The sequence below is a fragment of the Vulpes lagopus genome, chromosome 3, assembly GCF_018345385.1.
Source record: "Vulpes lagopus strain Blue_001 chromosome 3, ASM1834538v1, whole genome shotgun sequence".
In the NCBI taxonomy this organism is placed as follows: Eukaryota; Metazoa; Chordata; class Mammalia; order Carnivora; family Canidae; genus Vulpes; species Vulpes lagopus.
Genome location: NC_054826.1, coordinates 59,521,067 through 59,535,959, shown reverse-complemented (window position 1 = coordinate 59,535,959; position 14,893 = coordinate 59,521,067). Strand labels below are relative to the sequence as shown.

The 14,893-nt window shown below is 62.0% G+C and overlaps 1 protein-coding gene across 4 annotated transcripts in view; it reads left to right on the top strand.

Moving 5' to 3' along the window:
* The window catches only part of ZMIZ1 (zinc finger MIZ-type containing 1), a 230,984-nt gene that overhangs the window by 71,850 nt on the left and 144,241 nt on the right, over window positions 1–14,893 (top strand). The gene's annotated exons all lie outside the window — the stretch shown is intronic.

Genomic DNA, 14,893 nt, shown 5'->3' with positions numbered 1-14,893 from the left:
CATCCCCAGCCCATCTCAGCCCTGCCTGTCAAGAGATGGGACCCCCCCCTTCTCCCTGGGCGGGCCTGTCTCTGGGCTATGGAGACAGGCCTGTCATTCTAGGGAAGCATTGGAGGCACAGACACCCCCCTGCCCCCACCCTGCCCCCACCCTGCAAAGCTGGAAGGGCCCTCCAGACCCTGGCCTGCAGACCTTTCCTGAACAACAGCCCAAAGGCAGACTCAGCCTAGGTACCTCCTTCGCCCACCCTTTGTCCTCCCTGGATGCCCCCGTGGCCAGCCACGGGGTCCTGCTGCAAAACCCCTACTCCAGTACAACGCCTTGACAGGTCGGCCGCTGACTCACTCAAAGACTCCTCCCAGAGCCTCGGCTCCCCTCCTGCCCCACATCCCATCCTGGGCTTCGGGATTCTCCGGGCCTGGGCGGCCACCGCTTCCCAGCAGGCAGCTGCCCTCTGGGTGAGGAGCGCGGAAGGAAAACACCCCACAGCGGCCAGCAGGCGGGGCGCGGGGCGCAGGCTCCTCCCCTCCTCCCCCCTCCTCCCTTCTGCTCCACATCCTCCCCCTCCTCCCCCTCCTGCCCCCACTCCTCTTCCCATCCAGCATGTCCCTGGCGCGTCCAGGAAGCAGAAAACAAGTGTTTGGAGAAGGCATTCTTCTGGGTGAAGAAAGGCAGGCCCAGTCACTTGTCCTTCAGAGACATGGGAACCTGAGCTGGCCCAGGCCCTGGCCTGCTGGGCCACATGGCCACCTGACCCACTGTGAGGGTGTGTGTGTGTGTGTGTGTGTGTGTGTGTGTGTGTGTCTGGTCCAGGAAACCTTAGCCAGTCACGTGGCCGCTTTCTCTGTTTGTCCAAGTAAGCAGTTTGGGCCGGCTGCAGCCAGGAGGCTGAGACAGGGAGCCAGGGGAGGGGCCCACGCTGGTGTGGGGGATGGACGCACGGATCCCTGGGGACACAGGGCAGCCCTGGAGTCCTTGGGCCTCCGGATTTGCCATGGGGAGGCCTGGCCTGGGGAATGGCCTGGCTCCCCGTCTCCTGCCCTCCTTGGATCTCTCCTGCCTCTATCTGTGCAGGAAAAGTTTTGGACTTACTGACTCCAGGGAACCTTCCCAGCCCTGAAATGTCCTCTAACCAAGAAGAGCTCAAAAGGGCCGAGCCTCGGCCACACGGAGGGGCACGTCGTCTGCACCCACCATCTGTTGTGTCCTGGGGCACGTTGCTGAGTGCTGGCGCCTCCGCAGGAAAGCCCAAGTCAGGCCTTCCCCTATGCACCCAGCAGGCCACTGATTAATTCAACAGACAAGCACTGAGCACCTACTATGTGTCAGGACCTGGGCTGGGCAAGAAGGAGGGTCCTCAGAACACGAATCTTCTAGAACTTCTGTGGACGGGATCACCTTTTACTGCAGAGGCCCCTTGCTCCTGTCATGAAGCAGCCATGTCCCGTGCTGCTGCCCTTCCAGGAGGACGATGGGCACGCAGCACCCAGTAGGGCACAACCAGCATGGCTCAGCAGTGTGCCTCATCTCTCACAGAGCAGCTGGGGTGAGGGTCCTCTTCCTCCGGCATGGCGGGAGCCAGAGCAGATGTAAGCAGAGTGCAGAGGTCCCGAACCCTGGGTACCTCAGGGCCTCCTCTGAGGCCACCTGGGTGGAGAGCCCCAGGGGAAGTGGGCCTCCTGCAGGTTTACCCAGCCTGCCCAACATGCCTTCACTCTAGATGGTACAGTCCCCCTGGGACCTGGAGGCGGAGGGGGGCCGTGGGGGCCCCGGGGGTGGCCGTGAGGGCCTTGCATCTGAGAGCCCACCTGGGTTCGTGTGTCTGTTTCCCCGCTTCCTCCCTGCTCCTTCTCTTTCTCCTTCTTTTGACAAACATTTCCTGGCAGCTAAGTGTGTGCCAGGCCCGTGCTCAGTAAAAGACACATCCCTGGCCCTGTAGATGCTCCCTGCCAAGCTGGCAGCAGGCAGCATCTCGGGGTGGACCCAGGGTCCAGGCCAAGCTGAAGACCAGGAGAGAGGCAGCCATAGGATGCCCACTGGGGTGCAGCAGACCCCCCACCCCAGGCCGCCTTGGGCTCTGGGCAAACTTAGGCATACTTCCCCCAGGTGGGCTCATAGCCAAACCCACCAGGTGCCCAGGTTGCAGGCCTCACAGAGCGCTGCCAGACCTGGCTTCTGCTGTGATTGCATTCGGGGGTACTCAGCCTGGAAGAGTCCCACGGGCTCATGAGCCCAGGGCCATTTTGTCAGAGCTAGGAAACTCCTGTTCGGAAAAGGGAGAGGAGTGCGGTGGCCGGTGGCTGAGCTGGTGACGCGGGCCAACCATCCTGCCACCCACAACTGAATATGGGTCCTGGACAGGGGTGGTTATAAAGGCAGGAGTCCCAGAGGCCACTTAGGGCAGTGCGTTCCCCCGGCCTTGACTTGCATGCCCCCAGGGTCAGGAAACTCAGTCCTGCCTCGTGGCTTCTGTCCTCCCCCCTGCTCACCTCTGGCCCCTGAACCTTAGGCTTTGGGCGACCCTGACAGAGTTCTTTGTGATCTTCGCTCCCTCCAGGCCGAGCATCAAGCTGGCCCACAGACAGCTCCATCAGGGCCTGTTGGCTCGCAGTCCAAGGGATCAGAGCCGCCCCAGCCTGGCCCCCAGGGAGGTTCTGAGGCTGCCCACGGTGCCCGCCGGAGACCTGGCTCCCAGCTCTCTCCCTGCCCCTGGGTGCTCTCAGGCAGGCTGGATGTTCCGGCCTATTTGCTCTCTGAGGCACCTGTTTGCCCAGCAGCCTTGAGGCAGATGTGGGATGCCGAGGCTTCCCAAAGCCTGGGCCCCGGGAAGGCAGGAGGAGCAGGGCTGAGGGCAAGGGCCCTTGTTCAGGCCTTTTACCCCCTTCACAGGGCCAGGCCACCAACCTTGACACTCCCACCACGTCCCCACTTACGAACAGTGGATTTCCAGCTCCAGAAACGCAGGGAGCAGTCTGGGTTCACCTGGAGGCCGTGGGCAGTCCCACAGCCCCGGGGCCAAGCTTCCATCCCACCCAGTCCCACCCAGCCCCCTGTTCAAGGATCCAGGCTTGCAAAGCTGGGAGTACGATGAAGGGGTCTGGGTCCCGGTGCCGGGCCTTGGCTGGACGACGTGCTGTTCTGGGGTGGGGGCTGCGCTGCCCGCCGGGGCTGCCTGGGCAGAAGGAGAGGTTGCTTGCCTGCCCCCCATCTTGGACCACGAGCAAGTTCTGCCTTGCAGCCTGACCTCTGGCACTGCCGCTCTGCCCTGAGTTGGGGAACACCACCGCCCCAGGGCCCCAGGAGGGGCTGATTCCCGCTGCCCCTCCTCAGCCGCACCTGGGCTTGTGCGCCGCTGGGGAGAAAACCCACTGCTGCTTTTGTGGGGTCCTTTTGCTAGAAAACAAGTGGCTAGAGGTCTGGAGGTCTGGAGGTCAGAGGGGGGCCATTGGCCACCGAGCGGGCCAGGGCAGCCTGCCGGCTCTCGCCCCGGAGAACTCGAGTGCTGGTGAGGAGGCCCCACGGGCCCTGCCTCTCTCCTGGGCCAGTCCTGGGCCGGGTGGGGCCAGCGGGGCAGGAAGCCGGCAGAGGCCTGGAGGATGGGACTCAGGGTGGTCTGGGCCTGCGCCAGGGATGAGGCAAAGCCCAACCCCGGCCCGGCCCCAGGGCCACGGCCACACAGGTCACCCACCCGACAGGAAACCCTGCCCGGCACCCCCTTGGTCCCACCCTGTGTTTCCCGCGGGTGGCGCTTCTATTTCCCGTGGGAGCTGCTGCCAGGAATCATACCCTCTTGAGAAAGGAAGCTGGACCTCAGGCTCTCAGGCTGCCCTGCCTCTGACCTGCACTGACCTCCGCCTAGATCCTCCCACTGGTGGAAGCTTTGAGCCCACACCCATGCCTCACCCCACACATGCTTATGACTTATCTTCTCCCAGACAGTCGGTCACCTTTAGGGACAGGCAAGAGAAACCTCATAGTAGGGCTAGGCCTGGGAGCCCAGAGACCAGGGTTTGGGGTCTAGGATCCACCACCAGCTTGCTGGTGCATCCTGGCAAGTCCCTCCACACCTCTGGGCCTCGTCCTGTCGAAAGGCAAGGGAGAAGAAGCAGCAGCTCTGCCCAGCGAAGAGCATCCCATGAGATAGAGGATTTGGAAGTAGGATAAATTTGTACCCTACGAGAACAGCCAGGTTTGGGATTAACTGCCCCAGAGCCTGCCTCACGCACTCCAGACAGTTGTCTGCAGCCCAGCCAGGGCACGTTGTCTAGGATGAGCCCCAGGAAGGGAGAGAGGCATGGGTGGCTGCTAGTGTCCCCATGGTGGGTGGGGGTGATGATGCCAGCACGACCCCCCTTCAGGTCACCCTGTGACTGGGATGAAGCTGAGTATCTTCACCCAGGAAGGAGCTTGCGTTTCTCTGTCCTCCCGGGCCCACTCACCTGCTCCAGTCTGCCGAGGTGGCTATGCTGGGCTTCGAACCGGGCAGCTGGCCCCGGGGTCAGTGCCCTTGGTCACTGGACCACCTGCTTCTCTGGCCCATGGCCTCCTCCCCAAGCCAGGCACCCGCAGCCTGGCAGGGCAGAGGGAGTGTCAGGATGCCAAGTGAGCAGATCCGAGTTGCCAGGATACTGGATAGGTTGATGCACTCGGGGTTACCCTGACCTGTGGACCAGCTGAGAGCATGTCAGCAACCGGGAAGCCCTGAGGTCCCTGCAGCCCAGCCCTTCCCCGTGGTACGGTGACAACTCAGCCCCGGCCTTGGACGCCTCGTCCCTCTGCACTTCAGCATTTGCATCTGCCAAATGGGTCTTTCAGAGCCAGCTGTGAGGGGTCCTTGATATTCTGGGTGCACGGTGCCTGAGCCCCCACGGCCCCTCAGTGGGTATTTGTTTTTCCCCAGTGCATCCGGCTGCTGGCACTGGGGACATTCCTGGCAGCAGGATTAATGTGGGAAGGGGTGCAGAGGTGGGGAGACCCAGACATGTCTAGGCAAAGGTCACAGGTCAGAGGCAGGTGGGGGCCTTGAACTGTGAGGCTGGAGAATTAGAACTGAGCCTCGCAGACAATGGGGAGCCATCAAAGGCTCTTGGACGGAGGAGTGACATGTCAGGGAGAGGAAGTGGCAGCGGGGAGGTCTGACGTGTCCATCCAGGTACGGGACTCTGATTCAAAAGGAGTCATGTGGCTAAGAAGGTCGACCTCAGCGGGTGGCTTGGCAGGCCTCAGTTTTCCTCCTCTGAACTGGGTACGTGGTCCCCAGGGCGCCAGCCATCGCAGACTGGGAGTCTGCCGGCCACGGCAGGGAGGGGCCGGGTCAGCGCTGATGCCTCTCCCTCTGCGTGTCCCAGAGTCTGTGTCCCCCCTCCTTGGGCTGGGCTGGCTTTCCCACCCAGCCCTGGGTGGGGCCCCTCTGCTCCTTCCTCCCTCTGTGGCTTTCTGGTCCTGAACAGGAGGGGCCTCGAGGTTGCAGTGGGCTGTGGGGTGTGAGCCAGGGTGGGGACCCTGGCGGTGGGCGGAGTCACGGGATGGGTGGCCATGAGTCAGGAATTGCTGGGCCCATGTGTCATCTGTCCGCGTGCTGTCCTGGCTGCCCCGGGCCTCCCGCCTCGTGCCTCCCACGTCTACACCTGTGGGCTGTGCTGCTGGGCCAGCAGCGCTCTGTTTCCAAGAGCTCAGAGCCAAGGCCCAGGAGTCAGGGTGCCCGGACGCCAGGTCTCGGATTCCCCCAACATGCATGGGGATCTTGGGCACGTCCCCTCCCTCCCCTGGCCACACTTCCCCGGACTGAAGAGTCAGGGTGGGGCCGGCCGGAAGCCCTCAGCGCCTGCTGCACAGGAGAGCTAGGGCAGCTTCGAGAAGTGGTGCAGCCCAGCCCGGTTCAGCCAGATTCCCGGGGCAGAGCCTGGTGGGGGGCCTGCACCCAGTCTGGCTCCGCCACCTTCTAATGCCGTGAGCAGGTGACTTCGTGTGTTTGGCTTCCTCATCTGTGAAATGGGGGCGCCAGGACCTCCTGGCCCCACATGTGCCCCACATCTGATGGAGCCACGCCTGTGCTGGATGTGGCAGGCACCGTGCACCCGCCAGCGGCTCTGCCTCTGACCTGAAGCTGTCTTCACCCTGAGCTACCTCTCACTGCTCCTTCATGCATCTGGCAAATCCTCCAGCGGCCCTTCTACCTGGAAGCCCCATGCTGGGTGCTGTGAGCAACGGGAAGAGGGCACCCGTCATGAGGGCTGGCCTCAGCCCCTCCTTTTAGCCTCCCTGGGGGTCCAGTCCCAGCAGGCAGGTTCTCTCAGTCCCAGGGATTGGTGGGCACGTGAGAGGGGGGCTCCCCTCCCAGATCCCTTGAAATTGCTGGGCTGAGGGAGCCCCCAGACTCCAGGAAGAAGGAGGCCATCGTAGGCTAGCCCTGACGCCTCAGCTGGAAGGCAGCTGCGGAGGTCCTGGTACCTCCTGCTGGGACCCTGGGACGCGCTCTGGGTGTGTGATGGCTCCCACAGGGCTGGGCTCTGGGTGGCCCAGGAAGACAGCGTCAGCTAAGGCTGGTGGTGGAAAGGATAGAGCAGGAGCTCCTCACCGCACGCTGCCTGGCCTGACCACATCCCCCACCCCCAGAGCTCCTCAGCAGCCCTGGGGATTGGCCAACATCGTCCCCTTGCTTTATAAATGGAAGGTGGCACATCTTGGGATGGGGGGCACTGGCCCAGGGCACGGAGGGCATAAGGGCAGAGGCAGGGCCAGGACCAGCTTCATTTAGGCAGGGTCGGTGAAGGGGTGGGGAGACAGTCAAGCTTCCCTGGGCAGGCAGGGCAGGGCAGGGCACTAGTGAGCATCTTGGGATGGGCTGGAGAGTGCAGCCTGATGATTGGAACACCCTACAGCCAAGCCCCCAGTGGCCTTCCCAACCCCCAGTGGCCTTCCCTTCCCCTGCTGCCTGTGCAGGGAGGACTGGCATTCCCACGAACAACAAGACCCCCTGTGGCCTGGTCCTCCAAGGGCCAGGAGTTGGGCCACTCATTTTACCCCCCGTTAGACCTTCTCCCTTCCCATTATACCATTGAGTAAACTGAGGCAGGGGTAGGTATAGGGACATGGCTAAGGCCATATGGCTTGTAAGCAGCAGAACCAGGATTTCATCTAGGCCTGGCTGACGTTAGGGCCTCAGCGCAAACCCATGACCTCCTGTTAGCAAGAACAGTGCTTTCCTTTGTCTAGCATCTCCTAAATCTGGGCCTCGGCCACCACCTCAGACCCGCCTGGCCCCCGTGTGGCCAGAATCCCAGAGGGATGCCTGTTTGGGGAGTGTGAGCGCCAAGGGCTGGCTGGCCCTGGCCCAGGAGAGGGGTGGCCAGGCATGCTGGGTGCTAGGCAGAGTGCCTGTACCCATCAGCCTCTCGACCTTCTTGTCCACCTCCTCAAGTGGCGGGAGCACAGGGCTTGGAGTCCAGGCTGCCCGTGGAGCTGCCCAGCCCTGTGGCAGTCATGGATTACTTCAGCCAGTGGTTGGCTCAGATAAGGACACGGAGACCTAGGGGGACAGGTGACTGGCTCATGAGTCCATATCAGCTCCTTGGTCCAGCCTCAGCACCAGAAGTGACCCACTCTTTGGTTCTCATCTTGGTCTTGGGCCCGCCCTGTTCCTCTTTGGACGCGTGTCCCCTCCTTGGTGAGGTGACAGGTTAAAAGAGGACTTCCAAGGACTCTGCTGAGAGCCTCTGCCAGCCTCTGTTAATGCCGCAGAGGAATTGGGCTTGGGGGTGTCGTTGGGGTGGCGATAAGGGGTATCCCTCCAGGACTGTCCTCAGAGGGGCAGTGCAGCACCAGGTGACAGGTGCCAGGCCACCTCAAGCAGAGTGAGCAGAGGCGAGAGACAGAGTCCCTAAGAGGGGGTCATGGGCAAAAAAATCGGTTTAGATCATCAACATCAGGACTGGCAGGAACCTGGGTGGGCATCAGGGGCCCAGGGTTGGCCCAGCCCACCTGGGTGCTTCTCTAGGCAAGACCCTCGCCCCTGGCAAGGGAGAGGTGCTGCCCACGCTCAAGGGGCTGATGAGAGGGTAGGTGTGGGAGGAGCTCCTGGTACAGAGCTTACTCCTAGGCGGTGCCCAGCACCTTCGGGGTTTGTGTGGAAAGAGATTGGGAGCATGTGGCCCAGGGGCCTGAGGCCAGGATTCATCTTGACAGAGGCCTGGGTCTTTCTCCTTCTCTGTGACAAGAGACCCAGTGTCTTTCCCCAGGCAAGACCCCACATCTGTACGTGGCAGCAACCCTAAACCAGTGATAACAATGACAGTCCCCGTTTGTGGACCACGTCCCATGTGAGCGCAGTACGGGCACTGTCCCGTTACTGCCCTACAGCTCTGACAGGAGGGATTCCTATCATCCCCATTTTAGAGGTGAGGAAACCAGAGCCCAGAGAGGCTAAGGCTCTTGACCGACGTCACAGCTCAGGAAGCAGCAGAGCGCAGGCCTCGGATCCGCTCTGTCAGAACCCAGAGCCCTGCTGTGCATCCCTGGTCTACGTTGTGTCCTTGCCCCTTGATTAGAAGAGAGATTGTTTATTTGATGCCTGGGAGAGAGGGGCGACCCCTCCGCCTTCCACCAGTGTGAGGGGGCCGCAAAGCCAGGGCCAGACCCCTCTGTGGTCTCAGTTTACCCCTTTGTGCAAGCCCAACACCAAGGGGCTTGGTGGCTTCCTGGGGCAGGGAAGGCCCACACGTGCACACCGTGAGCCTGGGTACCCCTGAGAGGCGGGAGGGGTGAATGCTGCCCCGGGAGGCCTGGCCGACGCACAGAGTGAGCACTTTCTGGCTCTGCTAGGGCTCCCTGGAAGAGGTGCCGCTCCAGCTTGGCCTTGAACACCCAGCAAGTCAGGATTAGGCTCCGGGTGAGGCGCTGGAAGGGGCCCCCAGGGACGTATCCGTATGTGGCGGGGGATGCTTGGGCCCCCAGCCCTTGAATGCAGCTTTTCACCCGCTCCCGGAGGCCACCCACAATTCTCTCTTCAGCCCAAAGCTTTTCTCCCACCAGGCCTCCAAGCCTCTGCCCTCCTGCCTGAGACACTGGCCGCAGGATGCTGCCCCAGGCCCTCTGTTTTGCTGTCAGGCCAAGGTGAGCACGGCCACCCGCATTGTCCTAGAATTATCCAGCTCGCTGTGTTCTCCTCGCCTTCCCTTGGACGAGGTGCATACACCCTTGGGAGGTATGCAGGCTGGCACTTGCCGGCCTCTGCCCCTGCCCCCCTCTCGCACCCCCCACACCAACCCTGCTCCTTCTCGTCCTCCTCCAGCAGATGGTAGGAATTGTCATGAATTGTTGAAAGAAGGAAATGGATGGATGGATGGATGGATGGATGGATGGATGGATGGATGGGAGGAAGGAGCAACGCCCAGTAGTCATTTCTCCATTTTCAAAAAGGGGATGCCAGTCTCAGAAGTGATAAGGGTGGAGAGGGCAGTTCTGGGAGCCCTGCCCTCATCCAGCTCCCGCTCTTCAGGTGCCCCGTGGTGCCAGGACGTGGCCCCACATCTGCTCTGGGCATCTACTGTCCTCAGAGCCGTCCCCACCTGGAGGTGCCCATCGGGGCCCCGCAGCCGACTTGCCAGGCCTACGGCTCAGTCCCGAGGCCCCGCAGGTCAGCAGTGACACCTGGCTGCCCTTCTCCCGTGGCTGACCAAGATTCCACATGGAGAGGAGGAGGCGGGAAGCCCCCAGGGGCCCTGGGCTGGGCTTCCCCGGGCCTGGGTGTGGGCAGGCTGCCAGGACAGCTCCCAATACTCCCGGAGAAAGTGAAGACAGGATGATCAAGGGTAGTTCGTGATCCTCGGACAGCACGACCCAGGAGTCCCCGGGACCCCAGACAACTCCATGCTAGGTCTGCTCTCTTATCTGTTCCTTAAGGACAACTGCAGCTACTCCTCTTTGGTGAAAATATTCGGGATTTCAATTTCCATCGTACCCTGAGCACCCGGGCCACCCAAGCTTCCAGGCTCCACTCTGTTGTTCCTGGAATGAGTGGCCAAGGGTCTCAGGGCCAAAGAGATGACCGGTTCTAATTACACAAGGAGAAAGAAAGAAATGGCATCAAATGTCTGGAAGTTCAGGAAGGGAGAGATCACTCTGGGGACTCGCGGGGGAGGGCAGCCTGGTGGAGGCGGCCTGTCGAGCACCGAAGGAAGGGGTTCTGATGGGCAGAGCTTGTTGAAAGTAAGACCCTGGACCTTACGGCTCCCTGGTGACGGGTTATGGTGAGGATGGAGTGGGGCAGCGAGGGCTTCTGGGGTTGCTGAGGAAGGGCCCTGGTAGGCAGGAGAATCTGGGAGTTGATGGCAGGCTGAGGGCCTCACTCTGCAGGCGTGACAAGCGTGCATGTGCCTGTGCACACGCGTGTGTGTGTGTGGGGGGGGTGTGATTGGCAGCAGGGGTGAGGGGGCCCGGCGCTAGAGCCCTGAGTGCAAGCCCAGAGGTGGCACTGGGGTTCAGTGCCCCACCGCACCACGCTGGGGTAGTCCAGCCCCCTCCCGCGGTGGCCTGTGGGTAGGTCAGTGCTCTGGCCCTTGTCCTGAGCTCCCCCTGGGGCTCCCCTACTAAGGGTTTAGTCCACGGGACAGTTCGGAGCTGCCCTTTTGCCCCCTGGCCAGCAGGCTTCAGCTTCTACCTTGGCCCAGGACCCTCAGTCTGGCTCTTCCCCAGGGTCTGGCTCCCTCTACCCCACACCTCCCCTCCCAGCTTGATGAGGTCAGGGAACATGTATTCCAGGAATGTGGGAGGCGGGGCGGCCAGCCTGGTTTGGATAACCATCGCGGTAAATATTTGCCTTGCTCCTGGAGCCAGTACCATCCGCCAGGGTTGTTGAGGGGTCTGGTCCTAGGGTCACGTAAGGGGATGCTTTCCTGGGTGGATCTCGGAGGTGGGCAAGCCCGTGGTTCCCCAGCGAGCCTGGGAGCGGGGGCTGAGGCCGCCTGCCCTGTGTGCAGGGCCTGAGACAGGGCCCCTGGCCTGCTGGACCGGCAGCCGCGTGGCCCATCTGTAAAATGGGAATAACAACAGCCCGGGTGAGGAGGGTCCGCGCCACCGGAGCCGGTTCAGGGCAGTTCAGCCAGTGCAGCAGCAGGACGGATCCTGTCTGGGTGGGTCCCACGTGACCATGTTTTGTTCCCTCCTGGGCCACTTATGACCTTGAGTAATTGTCTCCTCCTTCAAACATTAACAGCCATCATCCCCCAACCTGTGTCTTCGTATGTACGTGGCACCCGGATCCACACACCCATTTCATCTTAACCCTCAGCCACCAGGGCATGATCCGCGGCAGGCGACAGGAGCCCCAAACTCTGGCGCGGGGATGCCGCAGATACGGCCACCTGCCTACAGACCACCCTGGGCAGGCTGCCCCCGCCCCCCAGTAGCCTGTGGGCAAGTCAGGGCTCTGGCCAGTGAGGGGCCCCTCAAGGTCAGCCCTCAGCCTCGCTGGTGAGCGAATGACTGGAGGGGCCACTGGTCCCTGTTCTGAAAGGGGATGATGGGGGCACCTGGGTGGCTCAGTCAGCTGAGCGGGTACCTTCTGCTCAGGTTGTGGTCCCAGGGTCCTGGGGTCCAGCCCTGCATTGGGCCCCCTGCTCAGTGGGGAATCTACTTCTCCCTCTCCCTCTGCCCCTTCCCACCACTTGTTCTCTCTTTTTCTCAAATGAATAAATGAAATATTTAAAAGAAAGAAAGAAAAAATAAAAAAAATAAAAGAAAGAAAGGAAGGGAGGGAGGAGGGTGGGAGGGAAAGGAAAAGAAAGGAGAGGAGGGGATCCCTGGGTGGCTCAGTAGTTTAGCGCCTGCCTTCGGCCCAGGGCGTGATCCTGGAGTCCCGGTATCGAGTCCTATATAGGGCTTCCTGCATGGAGCCTGCTTCTCCCTCTGCCTGTGTCTCTGCCTCCCTACCTCTGTGTGTGTGTGTGTGTGTGTGTGTGTGTTGTTTGTGTCTATCATGAATAAATAAATAAAATCTTAAAAAAAAATCTATAATAAAAAAAAAGGAGAGGGAAGGGGAGGGGAGAGGAAGGGAGGAGAGGAGAGGAGGGCTCAGAGATGCCAAGTGACTTGCTCAAGGTCACCCAACATTAAACCTCTAAGCAAGGACTCCAGTCCCACTCTGCCCACCCTTGTCCTTGACCTCACCACGAGGACAGGACAGGACCGAGGACAGGACAGGACCGGGGCTCCACCCGGAATGTGCGTTCTGAACCTCGAGCAGCTGTAGAGAACAACCAGTCACTGAGCCACAGGCCTGGAGCCGTGGGCACAGAGCCTACCGGGTGTGGCTCATCCTGGTTGCCCTGTGGCACGGGCCCCTCTGCCCTCCAGTGAGCCCCCAACAGCGCTGCGTCTCTCCGGCCAGCCCCCCGGCCCCAGCCATCCCCCAGACCAACACCCAGGGCCAGGGCATCCCTGCAGGAGGAAGGGATGAGCAGGTGGGTGTGTTTGGGAGAAAGCATCTGGGTCCCGGGACACTCCCCACCCTAGAGTGACCTTTGCTGTGTCCCAGACCCGGCGTGGACACTCTAGCTGTGAGACCTCTGGCAACCCCGTCCTCCCTCAGAGCTCGGCTTCCTGCCCTGCAGAGTGGGCACCGTCCAGGCCAGACGGGCAACGAGGATGGAAGCATGTCTGGCCTGTAGTCTGTATGCCCCTTTCTACCCTTGGGGCCTTCATAGGCAGGAGCTGCCCCTTGGCCCAGTCCTCACCCCCTCCCCACCCCTGGAGTGAGAGTCCTGAGCTAAGGATGCCAAGAGAGCCACCCCTTGGGGACATTGGGTGCCCTCCTCCATGCACTGGGCCGTGAGGCTCAGCCTGTGCCCCGCATGGCACCGAGTGCAAGTGCCTGTGAAGCAGGGAACACGTCCCTGTGGTGCATCTGTGTTCACAGCTCTTGTGCCCGACGTGAGTGGTGCCCAGCCCTGTGGCGGGGGAGCCTGTGTGCCCAGGGCTGTCTGTCCCCGAGCTGGTCCTCTGGGAGTGGGCAGGGCCTGGGGGGGGGGGGCGGGGAATACACCGCCTGCCTGCACACGTCCTGGCTCTGTTCTTGTTACTTATTAGCTCCTTCTTGCCCGTGCCACCCTAGGAAGTTATAGAACCTCTCCGGGCATCGTGTGTCAGTTGGGGGTGCCAGTGGAGTTTCTGCCTCCTGGCATTTCACCAAAGGTTAGAGAAATAACCCAGGGAGAGCCCCATTGGGGACTTGGCAAAGGCAGGCCTCCTAGCCACAGGGAAAGGGGGTCAGTCCCCGGCCAGGGCCTGAGTTTATATCCTGGGGGTGCCCCCAACCTATCTGTGCACTTGCCATGCGATCTTGGACACGTGTGGTGCCCAGTCTTTGCCCCTGGGCCCAAGCCCAACAAAGAGTTCAGGTGGCTGAGGGCATGCGAGTGTGCACCGTGAGCTGGAGCATCCCTGAGAGGCAGGATGGGCGGGTGTCGTTCCTTGGGGCCTGGACACTGTTCCCTATGTGAGTGAGGTCTTTCCGGCTCTGGCTTCTATCTCAGCTGCCAAAATAATTATTTTCTCTGTGTCAGCGGGTCTTGGGGCCAGCTCGCCTTTGGGAAAGGCCTGAGCCGTGGGTGGTGGGGAAGCAGGAGGCCGATTCCAGTTGCGCCCCAGCCACCGACTTGCGGTGTGACCCTGGGACGGGGCCGGTCGCTCCCCGTCTTCAGGCCTCAGAGTCTTACTCTGAGAAATGGGAGAGTCGGAGTCCGTGAACACCAGGGCTGTTTGTGTCCCCTTGTCAAGCAGTTTGGGGGCACCCGGCGCCAAAGGGTCAGGGATGCCAGCCCTGGCTTCAGAGCGTGGGGCTTAGGGCCTAAGGTTCCGTGAGCCCGGTCCCAGCCGCTGCCAGGTCACTGCGGTCTCCGCTGACCCACCCAGAAAGCTCCCTGTGTGTCGAGCGCTGCTGTGCGCTCCCTTCCACGGTCTCTACAACTCCGTGAGGGCCCCTGGTGACCCCTGTGTTCCCATCCCACAGATGAAAAAATGGAGACACAAAGAGCTTTAAGAAATTTGCCCAAAGCCACACACTTGGTCAGAGGGTGAAACCGGGCCTGAAGCAGCCACCGCACACTCTTGTCTTCCCGGGTGGGCCGGGTCCAGGGCCTCCCGCGGCCCCTGGCCCATGTGGGAGCCCACGGTTCATGTGGCCCGCGCGCTGCTCCATCCTCTGTCACCCCAAGAGGCACTCAGGCCAGAGTTCTGTTTCCCATTTCTTAGAGGATGCACAGGCCTGAGGAGCGTGGCAAGTGCCTGCCGCCACCCAGCGGGGTGCCTTCGTCACTGGGAAAGCCCCAAACGGGAGGTTCTGTGGCCGGCACCCTGAGGAGCCCCCCACCCCCGGCCGGGCCTCGGGGTCTGGTCCTCCGGGATCCCTGCAGGGAGTGAGCAGAGCGAGTGGTCCCGAGGCCCTTGAGGAGCTGGGGGGGCAGGACCCACCGCCACCCCGTGAGGGTAGTCGTGCCCCACCAGCAGTGGGGGCAGGGGACCAGGCTGCCCGTGCTTCTCCCTCCTTGTGTCATCTCCACAAACCCCGTGTACCCACAGTTCCTGCCACCCTGCCTGCAGCTCCCTGTGCTACGGGCACCACCGTCTCTGGCCTGGACCCCTGGAACAGCCTCCACACTGGCCTCCCTGCCTCCTCCTGTCCCCACCAGTGGCCACAGGATCTTCTCAAACTAGAACTAGGGTCCTGGCCCTCAGCTGCCCAAGCCCCCCGTGTGGCTCCTGTCTGCCTCTCGGGGATTGGCCATGCCGCCTGAGCCCTGCTCACCCCACCGCTCCTTCCCTCACCCCTACCCCCCACCCACTCTCGAGTCCTCCCCTGAACCAGGCTTTCTCCCCCTGTCTTCAAGTCTTCACATCT